The 13,499-nt window shown below is 44.9% G+C and overlaps 1 protein-coding gene across 1 annotated transcript in view; it reads right to left on the reverse strand.

Annotated features, from left to right (window-relative positions):
- Positions 1-13,499, reverse strand: part of MED1 (mediator complex subunit 1) — a 552,713-nt gene that overhangs the window by 213,872 nt on the left and 325,342 nt on the right. The window lies entirely within an intron of this gene.

Below are 13,499 nucleotides of genomic sequence, written 5' to 3' on the forward strand. Positions count from 1 at the left end.
TGCATCTTGTTTCCACTGATCATCCTTAACCCCTTGCTTACTGGGCACTTAAACCCCTCTCCTGCCCAGACCAATTTTCAGCTTTCAGTGCTCTTACACTTTGAATGACAATTACTCAGTCTATCAACACTGTAACCAAATGATTTTTTTGTCATTTTCTTCATACCAATAGAGCTTTCTTTTGGTGGTATTTGGTCACCTCTCGGTTTTTTATTTTCTGCGCTATAAATGAAAAAAGACCAAAAATTTGGAAAAAAAAAAGAATTTTTCTTAGTTTCTGTGATAAAATTTTGTAAATTAGCATTTTTTCTTCATAAATTGTGGCCACATTTTATACTACTACACATCTTTGGTAAAAATAACCCAAATTATTTCATATTATATGATCTGTGTGGAATTTATAGAGTCTTCATAGTGTACAGGACGCCAAGGTTGGGTCCTGGACGGGTACTATGTGGCGCCTATATTCGGGATATGGTCCCTTTAGGGGAATCATGGTAGGCCTCAGGGGGTCACCCAAAAACGAGTGATGGATTCCGGGTATAGTTTTCGGGAGAAGACTGATTCGCGGTCCTCTCTATATTTTTAAGAGAGGTAGTTGGGACCCGGAATTTGGGAGGCTCTAAAGTGACATTTGGGTGGGAAAGAGCCTCCCTCCCTGACCACAGGGATTTGGCCCACAGGGGGTTAACGGCCTCCAGGAAGACAGAAAGACAGGAAGTGGACAGAGAGGTGGTGGTGAGGAGAAGGAGATGAACACCTGTCTGAGGAGCTGTCTGGCTGTGTTGTTATATTTGCTGTTTGCTGTTTTGGAGGCTGCAAAAAGATCTCTGCAAGGACTCTTTTTGGTGAAGACCTTTCTACAGAACTGTAGGTGCTTTTCTTTTTTGTATTATTTTGTGCTGAAGACAAGCGGACTTTAATTTACATTTTTTATGCTGGAGAAAAGCTTTATTTTTGATTTATTCATAAATAAATATATTTTGGTTTCACCTGACAACGGTTTATGCACTTAATCCCGCGGAGCTAGTATCCCCAAACTTCACAATAGTTATGGTGCAAATCAAAGATTTGCAAAAAAAGATCACATCTGATGTACTAAGGCCTATCTCAATTCTTGAGACCCTACCAAGCCAGGAAAGTACAAATGCCCCCCAAATGACCCCTCTTTGGAAAGTAGACATTCCAATGTATTTAGTAAGAGGCATGGTGAGTTATTTGAAGTTGTCATTTTTTCCCACAATTCTTTGCAAAATTAAGATTTTTTTTTCCCACAAAATTGTCATTGTAATAGCTTATTTTTCCCACACGGAATGTGAATACCACAAATAACACCCCAAAATACACCCTCCTACTCCTCCTGAGTATAACGATACCACATGTGTTAGACTTTTACACAGCCTGGCCACATACAGAGGCCTAACATTGAAGTAGCACAAATTACACATTTCATTTCTCAACCACCTATTACAGTTTTGAAGGCCCTGGAACACAAGGACAATGGAAACATCCAGAAAATGACCCCATTTTGGAAAGCTAACACACCAACGTATAATCTATGAGGCGTAATGAGTCTTTTGAATGGTTCATTTTTTTTACACAAAGTTGTCAGTTTATAAGATATTTCCAACACATAGCATTTACGTAGCAAAAATAGCACCCCAAAATACATTCTACTACTCCTGAGTATGGCAATACCACATGTGTGAGACGTTTACACAGCCTGGCCACATACAGAGGCGCAACATGCAAGGAACATCGTCGGGCGTTCCAGGGACACATAGCCTGCACATACCAAGAATTACACCCCCAAATACATTATGCTGAGCAAAGGGTAAAGAAAATATTACCTGTGGTTTTAGAAGCGTAGTTGTCCACAGGAGGATATCACTGGTCCAAGCAGCAGGCAGGGACTTGGTCAGCAACAGCGAACACAATTTTTCAGGCAGCAGGCAGGGATACTGCCCATATACAGTCCAGGGTCAGTGCAGAGATATTGTCAGCAGTGCCAAAAATATTGGTCCTGGTAGTAGGCAGGTCCATGTGGTGTGGTCAGTGCGGCATGACGGCAGTAAGTCCTACAGGCAGCAGACAAAAGTAGAGCCTCGTTCAGGACAGAATGGGGATAGGGGTAGAGGCTTCTCCCACCAAAATCTCTTTGAAGCCTCCGAGTCTCCAGACCCTAATCTAGGAATAAGAAAACAAAGAAAATTGTTTTCTTCATCCAGAAAAACTATACTGGAGCCCCTCACATATGTGAGACCCTGTGTTGAATCCCACTAGTCCAGTTGCAGAATACAAGATCAGTCCAAGAGGCAGGCAAATATCGTGGTCAAACAGTCCAAGATCAGTTCCAGATCACGCAGAGGTATGTACAGAATCGTTAGGCAGAAGCATGGTCGAATAACAGTCCAGGGTCAGTTCCAGATCAGGCAGAGGTATGTACAGAATTGGCAGGCAGTGGCATAAGGGGTGTGAAGGTGTATGAAGGCAAGAACTGAGGATTATGTTTACCATACTTCACTAAAGATTTATTAAAGTATGGTAACGGGGAAAACAGTCACCTATGCAGAGGCCTGATTGGGAAGGACATTGTGCACAATAATAAGATGTGTCTTTTCTGACTCCTGCTCTGGTACACACCTTACATCTTTTTTGACGTCTTTGGCCTGTTGGTTTGGGAGGGATTTTAATTGGGAAAGTGGCGCTCGGAGAGTCGACTAACAACATCTGATCGGATATTTTCTGGTGGGCCGTTTGGGAAAATAAGGGCAGTGAAAACTTCCTCCTGGTAGCCAAAGAAGCGTTTGGGGTTTTGGGTGGAGTTGCGGTAAATGACAAAAAAATAAATTGCTACTTTTTTGTACCAATGGTATGTCCGTCTTGTGGCAAGGAATGGTTCCATCATTTGGTCGTTGAAGTAGACTCCCCCCATGAACAAAATATATTCATAAATGCATTTTGGGGTTTTTATGGGGCCATTCCTTCTGGGGATTTCCACGAATGTATCATTGTGGATAGAAGACAACATATATACATCCCTTCTGTCCCTCCACTTCACTGCCAGAATCTCCTTGTTTCGCAGACTTGTGGTTTCTCCTTTTCGCAGCTTCTTATTCACAAGACTTTGAGGAAAGCCCTTCCGATTCCTTTTTACAGTGCCACATGCTGGAGTCTTCTTCCGGTGAAGGTTGTGGAACAGGGGCAGAGATGTGTAGAAGTTGTCTACATACAGGTGGTAGCCTTTATCCAGTAGGGGGTATATGATGTCCCAAACAACTTTCCCGCTGGATCCCAAGTAGTCCGGACAATTAGGGGGCTGCAGCTGGGTGTCCTTCCCTTCGTACACTATGAATGAATATGTGTACCCTGTGGCTCGGTCGCATAATTTGTAGACCTTCACCCCATAGCGGGCCCTTTTGCTGGGCATAAATTGCTTCATTTTAAGACTGCCACTAAATTTAATAAGGGACTCATCCACACATATGTGTTGGTCCGGGGTAAACAATTTGGGGAATGTTTCTGAAAAATAATTAAGTATTGGACGAATTTTGTAAAACCTGACGTAATTTGGGTCATTTCGTGGAAGGCACTGGGTATTGTCGCTGAAATGTAGGAACCTCATGATCATCAGATACCTGGTTCTGGGCATTACCGCGGAGAAGAGCGGTGTGTGGTGGAGGGGGTGGGTTGACCAATAGGTACGCAATTGATTTTTTTTGTTGAGAGCCATGTTAAATGTGAGGCCTAAAAAAACCTTGAACTCCTCCACAAAGGTCTCTCCATTCGTAGGGACGGGCATAATAAGATGTAGGATTTTGCAAAATAAATTGTTGTGCATACAGGTTGCACTGGGCCACAATTCACGCCAACATATCCTCGGTAAAAAATTTAATTAAAAAAATGTATTGGGGTAAAATTCTCCGTGTCCACCTGGACTCCTGGCTGGGCCGTGAAACGGGGAACATTGGCCTCTCCTGAATTAGGAGGAAGCCACAAGGGGTTCTGAAGGGCATAGGGAAGGCCGGCATGGCTCCTAACCCTTTGGGGCTGAGAAGACACCCCACTGGTACTTGGCCTTTCTTGCCGAGGCACTGCGGTGCTGGTGGACGGCGCTGCCTCACCAGAACGCCTTCGTTAGATGGGCCGGATATCTTCCTCCTCGGATTCAGTCAGTGTTTCACTACTGAGGACTGGCTCATAAATTATGTCGGCTTCAGAATCCGAATCCGTTGCTCTCGTCGGCCGTGGAAAGAATTTGGTATGCCTCCTCGGCGGAAAATACTCTTTTAGACATGGTTGCTGGTGTTGATGAGACTGCACAGGTGTGTGCCAAGCCTGCACTGATGAGGTGGCACTGATGGCACAGATGTTCACTGATGAGATAGCACAGATGGGCACTGATCGCACAGATGTGCACGGATGAGGCGGCACAGATGTGTACTGATGAAGCAGCACAGAGGTGGCACAGATGGGCACTGATGAGTCGGCACAGTCTCTCCCAAATAATAATTCTGTAATCAATGGAATTGGGTAGGCATTCTTAACTGTGACACGATTGAGACCCCTATAATCTATACAAGGTCTCAGTTCACCGCTCTTCTTTTTCACAAAGAAGAAACCAGCACCAGCAGGAGATGAGGACCTGTGGATGAAACCTCAAGAAAGTTAGCAACATACTCCTCCATGGCCTTATCCTCCAAGATCGACAAAGGGTAAACCCGGCCACGAGGAGGGATGGCACCAGGTTGAAGGTCAATTGCGCAATCATAAGGCCGGTGTGGAAGCAAACTACCGGCTTGACCTTTATCAAAGACAACGCCAAAATCACGGGAACTCCTCCGGCAAGGAGGGGAGTGAAGAGGTGCACAGGACCTTGGATACCTTCAGGAAGCATGTCTCACTGCATTGTGGTGACCAGGAGAGAACCACAGCATGGAGCCAATCAAAAGAGGGGTTGTGCCTCTGTAACCAAGGATAACCAATAACCAGCGGAAATCTGGGTGAGGAAATAACTTGGAATTGGATTATCTCATGGTGAAGAGCCCCCTACGGCCATGGACAACGGAACCGTCTCATGAATCACATGGGCAGGCTGTAAAGGTCTCCCGTCAATAGCCTCAATGGCAAGTGGAGTGTCACGCAGCTGCAGCGGAATCGAGTGCTGCCAAACAAAATCAGCATCAATGAACAGGCCTGCAGCCCCAGAGTCGATTAGCTCCCGTATCTCGATGGATGACTCAGCCCAAGAAAAGGTGACCAAAACCAGGGGCTTATCCTTCTGGACAACTGGGGATGAAACAACGCCACCTAAGGTCTGTCCATGACAGGACCTCAAGGTTTGGGCGTTCCCTGGACAGGGTAGGGCAAGAATTCAAAAATGACCTGCTTGGCCACAATCTCTCCCTCCTCCTAAAGGCTCTCTCATCTGCAGAGAGACGCGTGAAGCCCAGGTGCATGGGTTCATCTTCACTGACCAACTCGGTACCAGGAGGCATGGGAGGTGAGGGAGGCATGGGTGGGACTACAAAGCTCGGAGGCAAACGTACAGGAGGCTTCCGCAAGTGCTCCTTAAGAGAAAGTCTTTCTCTGAGTCTGGAGTCAATAAGGATGGCAAACGAGATCAAGCTCTCCAACTCAGTGGGTATATCTCGGGCTGCTATCTCATCCTTGATGGAATCCGAGAGACCATGAGAAAAAGCAGCCACGAGGGCCTCATTGTTCCAAGCAACCCCTGCTGCCAGAGTACGGAATTCAATGGCGTAGTCGGCAACAGTTCTCGTACTCTGTTTGATGGACATGAGGCACTTGGCAGCAGAAGCGGAGCGTGCGGGAACGTCAAAAACCCTTTTAAAGGAGGCCACAAACTGAGGACAACAGGTTTTTGCATCTCCCATAGAGGGTTAGCCCAGGCCAAGGCTCTCTCAGAAAGCAAAGATATTACGAAACCTACTTTGCTTCTGTCCGTGGGAAAACCTGGGGCAGCATCTCGAAGTATATCTCAACCTGATTGAGAAACCCTCTGCATTGAACTGGATAGACCCCAAATCGCTGGGAAAGCGGAGCAGAACCAGACATACCTCTTATAGAAGTAATACTCGAGGCGGGTGCCTGCACTGAGACTGGCGCAGCAGCAGGGACGACCTGCCACTCAGGTTGTACCAGAGCAGCCACCGTGGGGGATTCCAGGTGAGCCGTGCGATTCAGGACCGTTTGTAACGCCAAGGCAAACTGATCCATGTGGTGATCTTGCTCATCCAATCTGGAAAAAATATTAACAAAAAGTGGATTGACTGTATCTTCTGAATTCATGGCCTTCACGTACTGTCAGGAACCATGAAACAGACAGACAGAAGTACAAACAAATCACACTTGTTTATTAATAAAAATAAAAAGGTAAATGGAAAAAAGCGTAGTCAAGCAAGCCAGAGTCCAGTAGCCAGATAGGGTAGTCTGCCAGTCCAAAGTTCATAAACCAGATTGGGTAATCAGCCAGTCCAGATGTCAGGGATCCAAGGAAAGCAACTGCAAGCAGGATAGAAGCCAGGAGGAATGTCAGCAAGCCAGTCTTGAAACAAACAGCAGGAGATGGTTCCTAGTAATGTGACTAGCGTGAAGACAAAGAAGAAATGAGCTGGAAGGCTTTAAATAGGCAGGCCAGACGAGCATCATCGGGAACAGCTGGTAACTGTGGAAAGAGAAGAGTGCTGGCAATTAGCCGACAGCTGAGCGGCCAGCCCAGAGGAGGAAGGGCTAAGCCAGCCCTGACACTCTGTGGAAAGGATGCAGAGTTCCCCTCTACCTTTACCCGCTGGTCGTCCCCCTGGTACCATGCTGGCACGCCTGCTAAATTATAAAGATAAAGAAATTGTCCTCAGGAAGGCTAGAGAATGCCATATCCTGCACAATGGAGTTCGCAGGTTGTTTGTTATACTGTTCAGGTTGAAGTTGATCGAGGTGGTCCTAATACTGCTCAAAGGGTGTGAACTATCTACCCTGGATACGGGACAGAGCATTGCCCAGTGGACTCTGCTTACTGGGGTTGCTGAGGACTACCTTACCTCACATTAGCAAACCTGTGTTTTGATTTGCCCTCACTTTGCTTGCTGCTCCAGAGTTGAAATCCCTGCTCCACACTGTATGCTGAAGTTACACACGAGCATGTTACATAGTTACATAATAGGAGAGGTTGAAAAAATACACACGTCCATCAAGTCCAAACTATGCGTCTGATTTATCAGTATTAAATTGTATATCCCTTTATGTTGTGGACGGTCAGGTGCCTATCTACTTGTTTTTTTTTAATTATCGATGCTCCCCGCTGAAACCACTGCCTGTGAAAGAGAATTCCACATCCTAAACGCTCTCACAGTAAAGAACCCTCTACGCAGTTGAAGGATAAACCGCTTTTCCTCCAATTTTAGTGAATGACCGCGTGTCTTATTAAATTCCCTTAAACAGAAAATCTTTATCCCTATTGTGGGGTCACCAGTATGGTATTTGTACATTGAAATCATATCCCCTCTCAAGCATCTCCTCTCCAGAGAGAGCAAGTGCAGTGCATTTCTCCCATACTTACTATGCCAATATTAATATGTTAAATATCTATTTTTTATTCCTGAATGTCTGCAGTACCAATTGTCTCATGTAATGTTAGGGAGCTCCACAATCCACTTAAGCGTACTATGATCTCTACCCTGATCAGAAAGCATTTCCCTGCTATATGTGTCTTCCAGGAAATGCATCTCACACCTGAGACGCTGTCATGTCTGGGGTATTCTTGGGTTGGATGGGCATTCCACTCCCCTCACACTTCTTATTGAAGGGGTGTGAGTGTACTGGCTCAGAGATAGCTAGAGTTCTAGGTTGAAAACAAACTAACTGACCCAGAGGGACATTATGTACTATTGATGTGTTGTATTTTTTTTGGTGAAATGTATTCTAGCATTTGAATACATACCCCCACCTTACAATTCTGATGTCTTAAGGACTATACTGACTTATCAGCTGGGCTACCCTGGAATCCCCATGTTTGCGACAGGAGACTTTAACTTTTTCTTAGAACCCAATTTAGACAAACACTTGCCCACTAGGCAGAGGGATGGGGTTCGTCGCAGGGCCCTATCAAAATTTATCGAAGAGGTGGGCTGGATGGACCAGCAATCTTTCAGCTTGTGAAGCCGAAGAGGAGTCTTCCTCACTAGATTCCCCAGCAGAGGAGTCATCCTCATCCCTATCTCCAGAGGGGGAATAATCTCCCCTTTCCCAGAGTTCCTCTGCTTGAGGGTCCTGGGTAGAAGGGGATCTAATGTGCTTTCTTCCCCCTAGTAAAGATGTAATCATGGCCATTAATCTTTCCTCTAATCCATTTAAGGTTGAGGAGAAAACCTTCTGAGTGATGAATACAGGGGCTGAAATGCTAGCAGCAGATGTAGCCCCTGACCCCGACGGCTCATCCTGACCAGCCTCCCTAGGTTCTTCAGGAGGAGATGGTGCTGCAAAGGGAGGGGGGGGGGGTCCTCAGAACCTATAGGAGATCCCCCTGAGCCCCTAATTTTTGGGTACCCGTACCTCGAAAAGCCCATAGTGCCAAGAAATGCATGTACCGCTAAGCAATAGTCCAGCAACTACCGCTGCTATAGAAGGCTCAGTCCGGTGCTAAGTAAATGCTGCCTGGGGATGCCTGTGTCAGCCACACTTGCATGCCCCCAACTGCTCTGTGTCCCTCCTAGAGCACCTGCAAAAGAGTGCATCTTAAATGCTTACTAGCCCTTGTTGTGGGCCTCAAGCCACGTCGGACGGCGCACTAACGCTCCGCCCCCTTACTCCAGGCCCCCATACTGCCCCTCCCCTTGTCCACTTTCAAACAGGACCTGCTTTCCCGTGTGAGCTGAGGGAATTCCGATCATGATCGGATCGTGGGCAGGAGGGCTGGGGCGGAGGAGAACGGGAAAGTAGTGGAAGAAAAAACCCCGTAACGGCGGCGGCGGAGCGGGTACCACGGACTGTCCTTAGTATAAAAAAAGCTGTGGGGAGATATTCTAAGCAGAAAAAAAAAAACATACCACCATCCTAACTGCAGCCTGGGCTGGAGGAAGCGTGCAGCATGATCACAGAGATGGTAAAGACAAGCATGGAAGGTACGTGCTCTTGACGGCCCCCGGTGGCGACTTTAGGCATAGCAACATTACTTAAATGAGAAAGACCATAAGAAACTGGAAAAATTCCCTAGGAATCTCCCTTACCTTATCCAGCCGCAGAGTCTGTGGTGACAGACCCAATCTTCGCCTCTCACAGTGGGCTCCGTTTTAACATTCAGGGACTAGGGCCTCCATAAAAAAAGGGAGATCCTAGCTCTGGGAATGTAAAGTACCCCGCCAGGAATATGGCTGAAAAAAACAAATACTGGATACCGGGTCCAGCTCTCTAAAAAGATGAGCGTTACAGCTAGAACCTCGTTTCTTCAGACACGTGGCCTCTGTACCATTCATTTCAGCCTAGAAAAGCACTTTGAATGGATCCGGTTGCATGGCTTGCCCCAGTAAGGAATATTCCAGCGGAGCTCAGCACAGCACATCTTTACTCGTGACCAACACCTAAGACACTGGCGAAAAAGCTGAGCTCCCAGTTAGGGGAGGGATTATATAGGGGGCTAAATTTCCTGTCTAGGGTGTGCCAGTGTCCATCACCTAGAGGTACCTATATAACCCATCAGTGAATACTGAGGCTCTGTGTCATGTGATGTACGATAAAGAAAAAAACTGTATGTCCCACTATATCCTTGAAAGTCTGGTTCTGAAATGGGAGTGTCTGTGCTCAATCTAATCTGCCAATGCACTTGCACTATTCTAATGAGGTAAGTTGCAGCATATGCATCCCTTTAGAAGTAATTAACCCTTAGAGTATCTCACCAAAAATATGATTACCATTGCAGGTGATGCCAAAAGTAATACTTGTATCTTAATGCAGACAGACTTCAGGGAAAATCAGTGTGTCAATTACACAAGCAGAAAATTACATTTCTGCGGAAATTCTGTACACCAACTGTGTAAAGAACACTCCCAAGTTGCTATATTGCTTTGGATTTTACAGGCAGTTACAGCAACTGCAGATTGAAAATAAAGGGTAATGTTTAATAACATTAAATTACACTTAAACCCTTACAAACCACTTTGACCTACAGGTAAGCCTAGATTAAGGCTTACCTGTAGGTCCAAGAAATATCTCCTAAACCTATATGGTTTAGGAGATATTTGCCCGAAAACTGAGCGCGGCATTTCCAAGAATGGAGCTGCCGCGCGTGTCGACTCCCGTGCGCATGCGCGGGAGTGACGTCATCGCGGGTTCGCCGAATGACAGCGGCGGAGCTGCAAGGCGCCACCAACAAGATGGACGCGGCGGACTACAGGGGATAGCAGCGACTTCGCTGGCTCCTGTGTCAGGTAAGTGACACATAATGGACTGCTATGCATAGTAGTCCATTATGCTTTGCCTTTGCAGGGAATGAAAGAGGAAGTAAACTCATCAGGGTTTACTTCCTCTTTAAGCTTGTGTAGTAAGTGTATGTACAATATTTTTTTTTATTTGCTATATTTTTTTGCTATATTTTTTTGTAGGCATATAAACATAAAAAATTTCCAGGCACTTGCTAGCACTTGGGACGCAAGGAATTATATGGTGGCTTGAATTGAGCAAGTCTTACAGATGTAAGGTATGTACTGTTAGTTAACAGTTGAGTAAGCTTATCTGACACTAACCACATCAATACTGGGCACTTTCGCCCCCTTCCTTCCCAGACCAATTTTCAGCTTTCAGCACTCTCACACTTTCAATGACAATTGCGCAGTCATGCTACGCTGTACCCAAATGAAAATGTTATAATTTTGTTCGCACAAATAGAGCTTTCTTTTGGTGATATTTATTAACAACTCAGTTTTTTATTATTTGCGATATAAGCGGAAAAGTGGAAATTTGGGAAAAAAAAATAAAAATGTTCTTCTATTTTAAAAGAAATCCAATAAAATCTAATTTTGACATAAAATTTAAGCCAAAATGTATTCTGCTACATGTTTTTGGTAAAATAAATTCCGTTAAGTGTATAATAATTGGTTTGTGTGATCACGGACAAATGTACGCAAATGATCATGTACAGATGTGCGCAGGTGATCATGGACATATGTGTGCAGATAATCATTGGGACGTGATTTTAGTGGGACATATGTGGGGGACAGGTGTTTTATTATTTGGGGACATTGTGTGTTGACACTAGGTTGGTGATCAGTGAGTAAAAAGCTGTAAAAAAACAGCTCATACTCACTGATCACCAGCCGGCTGCAGCGATCCCCTCTCCTCACCGACAACTTCTGTGTGAGGAGAGGAGAGACGATTGCCTAGCAACTGGCTTATTGTTTACATCATATGACGGCTGTGATTGGACACGGCCGTCATGTAATCAGGAGGGCCAATCACAGAGCCCACCTGCCGATGGGAAATGCGCTGTGTCCGGCCGTTAGTGCGATCCCCCTCCTTCTAATTTATGTACATTGGCCGGGTGGGAAGTAGTTAAGACAAACTTGCCTATGGTTAGTTGGAACCTCTACCCAATCCTAATTATGCATGGAGCCCAAATTACACCTCCAAATACGACTTTTTATTATAAAACGATTTTAGAACCAGTGGGGCCTGTAAAGAACAGATATTACATATTACTAATGTTTATGAGAGGGTCTTATCAGAAAGGCAACAAGTGCGTTGTCAAAGAAAGCAGTTATTGGGGAGCCAAGTCATTTGAGAGCTGCATGCCTTAGGGCTTGTTCACATGTGTGTTGGTTATGTAGAATTAAGCAATGGACATTAACACACCAATGGCATTTATGATGTGCTGATGTGTTTTGGTTGTGTTTACGAAGCATTGAAAAACCTTCAAGAATGCTTGATAAATGCCCAGGAAAGGGTTGTTTGTCTATTGGGAACTGCTTAAAGGGGAAATGATCTGCTTTGAGGTGTGGTTAGGTTGTGGTATGATAGCAGACATTTTTGTGAATTCTTTGCAAGATGGATTCGTATACTTTGATCTTTTGACACTTAGCTTAGTCCAGCTCAACTTTGCTTAACCACTGACCGACCAGCGCACGACAATGTACGTCCTACATTTGAAGAGGGATATCTTGGTAACGACAGCAGCTGCTGCCAGAACCAAGATATCCATCTCTTCAGGCGCTGGTCGTCTGTACGATAACGGTGGTCTCCGCGGCGGATTCGCAGCGAGATCACCGCTATCGACGGCGGGAGAGGTGCCACCACCCCTCCCGCCGCTTACCGGAGCCGTCGGTAGTGGCGGAGGCGATCGGGTCCTTTCGCTAGCTGGGTATGGAGACGAGTGAGGCTAAGATGGCCCCCACTTGTCTCTATGCCATAGGAGGGCCGTCAAAATGTCACTTCTGCCCATACCTCTTAAAGGTATTTTTTTTTTAAATGTCATTTTTTCTCTTTTTTGTTGTTGTTGCATTTTAGTCCACATATGAGATCTGATGACTTTTTGAACCCAGATCTCATATTTAAGAGGACCTGTCATGCTTTTTTCTATTACAAGGCATGTTTACATTCCTTGTAATTGGAATAAAAGTGATACTTTTTTTTTTTTTTTTTTAAACAGTGTAAAAATAAAATCAATTAAAATAAATAAGAAAAAAAAGGTTTTTAAAAACACCCCGTCACGACGAGCTTGCATACAGAAGCGAGCGCATACGTGAGTAGCGCCCGCATATGAAAACGGTGGTCAAACCACACGTGAGGTATCGCCGCGATCGGTAGAGCGAGAGCAATAACTCTAGCCCTAGACCTCCTCTGTAACGCAAAAAAATGTGACCTGTAGAACTTTTTAAATGTCGCTGATGGAGATTTTTGAGGCTAAAAGTTTGACGCCATTCCACGAGCGGGCGCAATTTTGAAGCGTGACATGTTGGGTACCAATTTACTCGGCGTACTATTATCTTTCACAATATAAAAACAATTGGGCTAATTTTACTGTTGTCTTATTTTTTTATTCAAAAAAGTGATTTTTTTTCCCAAAAAAGTGCGCTTGTAAGACCGCTGCGCAAAAACGGTGTGAAAAAAATTATTTCAATGACCGCCATTTTATTCTCTAGGGTGTTAGAAAAAAAAACAATATAAAATGTTTGGGGGTTCTGAGTAATTTTCTAGCAAAAAAAACAGTTTTAAACATGTAAACACCAAATCTGAAAAAGAGGCCTGGTCCTTAAGTGGTTAAACAAAAATGGTATTATCACAAACCTGCGCTGTAAAAATAGGAAGCGACTGGAGCTGCTCTCCCCTAGCTCTCTATTATTTTATTATATCATGGGAAGAAATCTATTGATGAGGAAACATGTCGGGGCGTGGATCTGGCAAACTCAATTTTAGATTAGCTTGAGAACAGGGTGACGTGTGGTGGCGTTCCAAATAATAAAGTCCATGTGAAAGGTGATAATCAGTGTCCA

Source organism: Lithobates pipiens, unplaced genomic scaffold, assembly GCF_037356315.1.
Source record: "Lithobates pipiens isolate NorthernLeopardFrog02 unplaced genomic scaffold, aLitPip1_a1.2 Scaffold_28, whole genome shotgun sequence".
NCBI classification, from domain to species: Eukaryota; Metazoa; Chordata; class Amphibia; order Anura; family Ranidae; genus Lithobates; species Lithobates pipiens.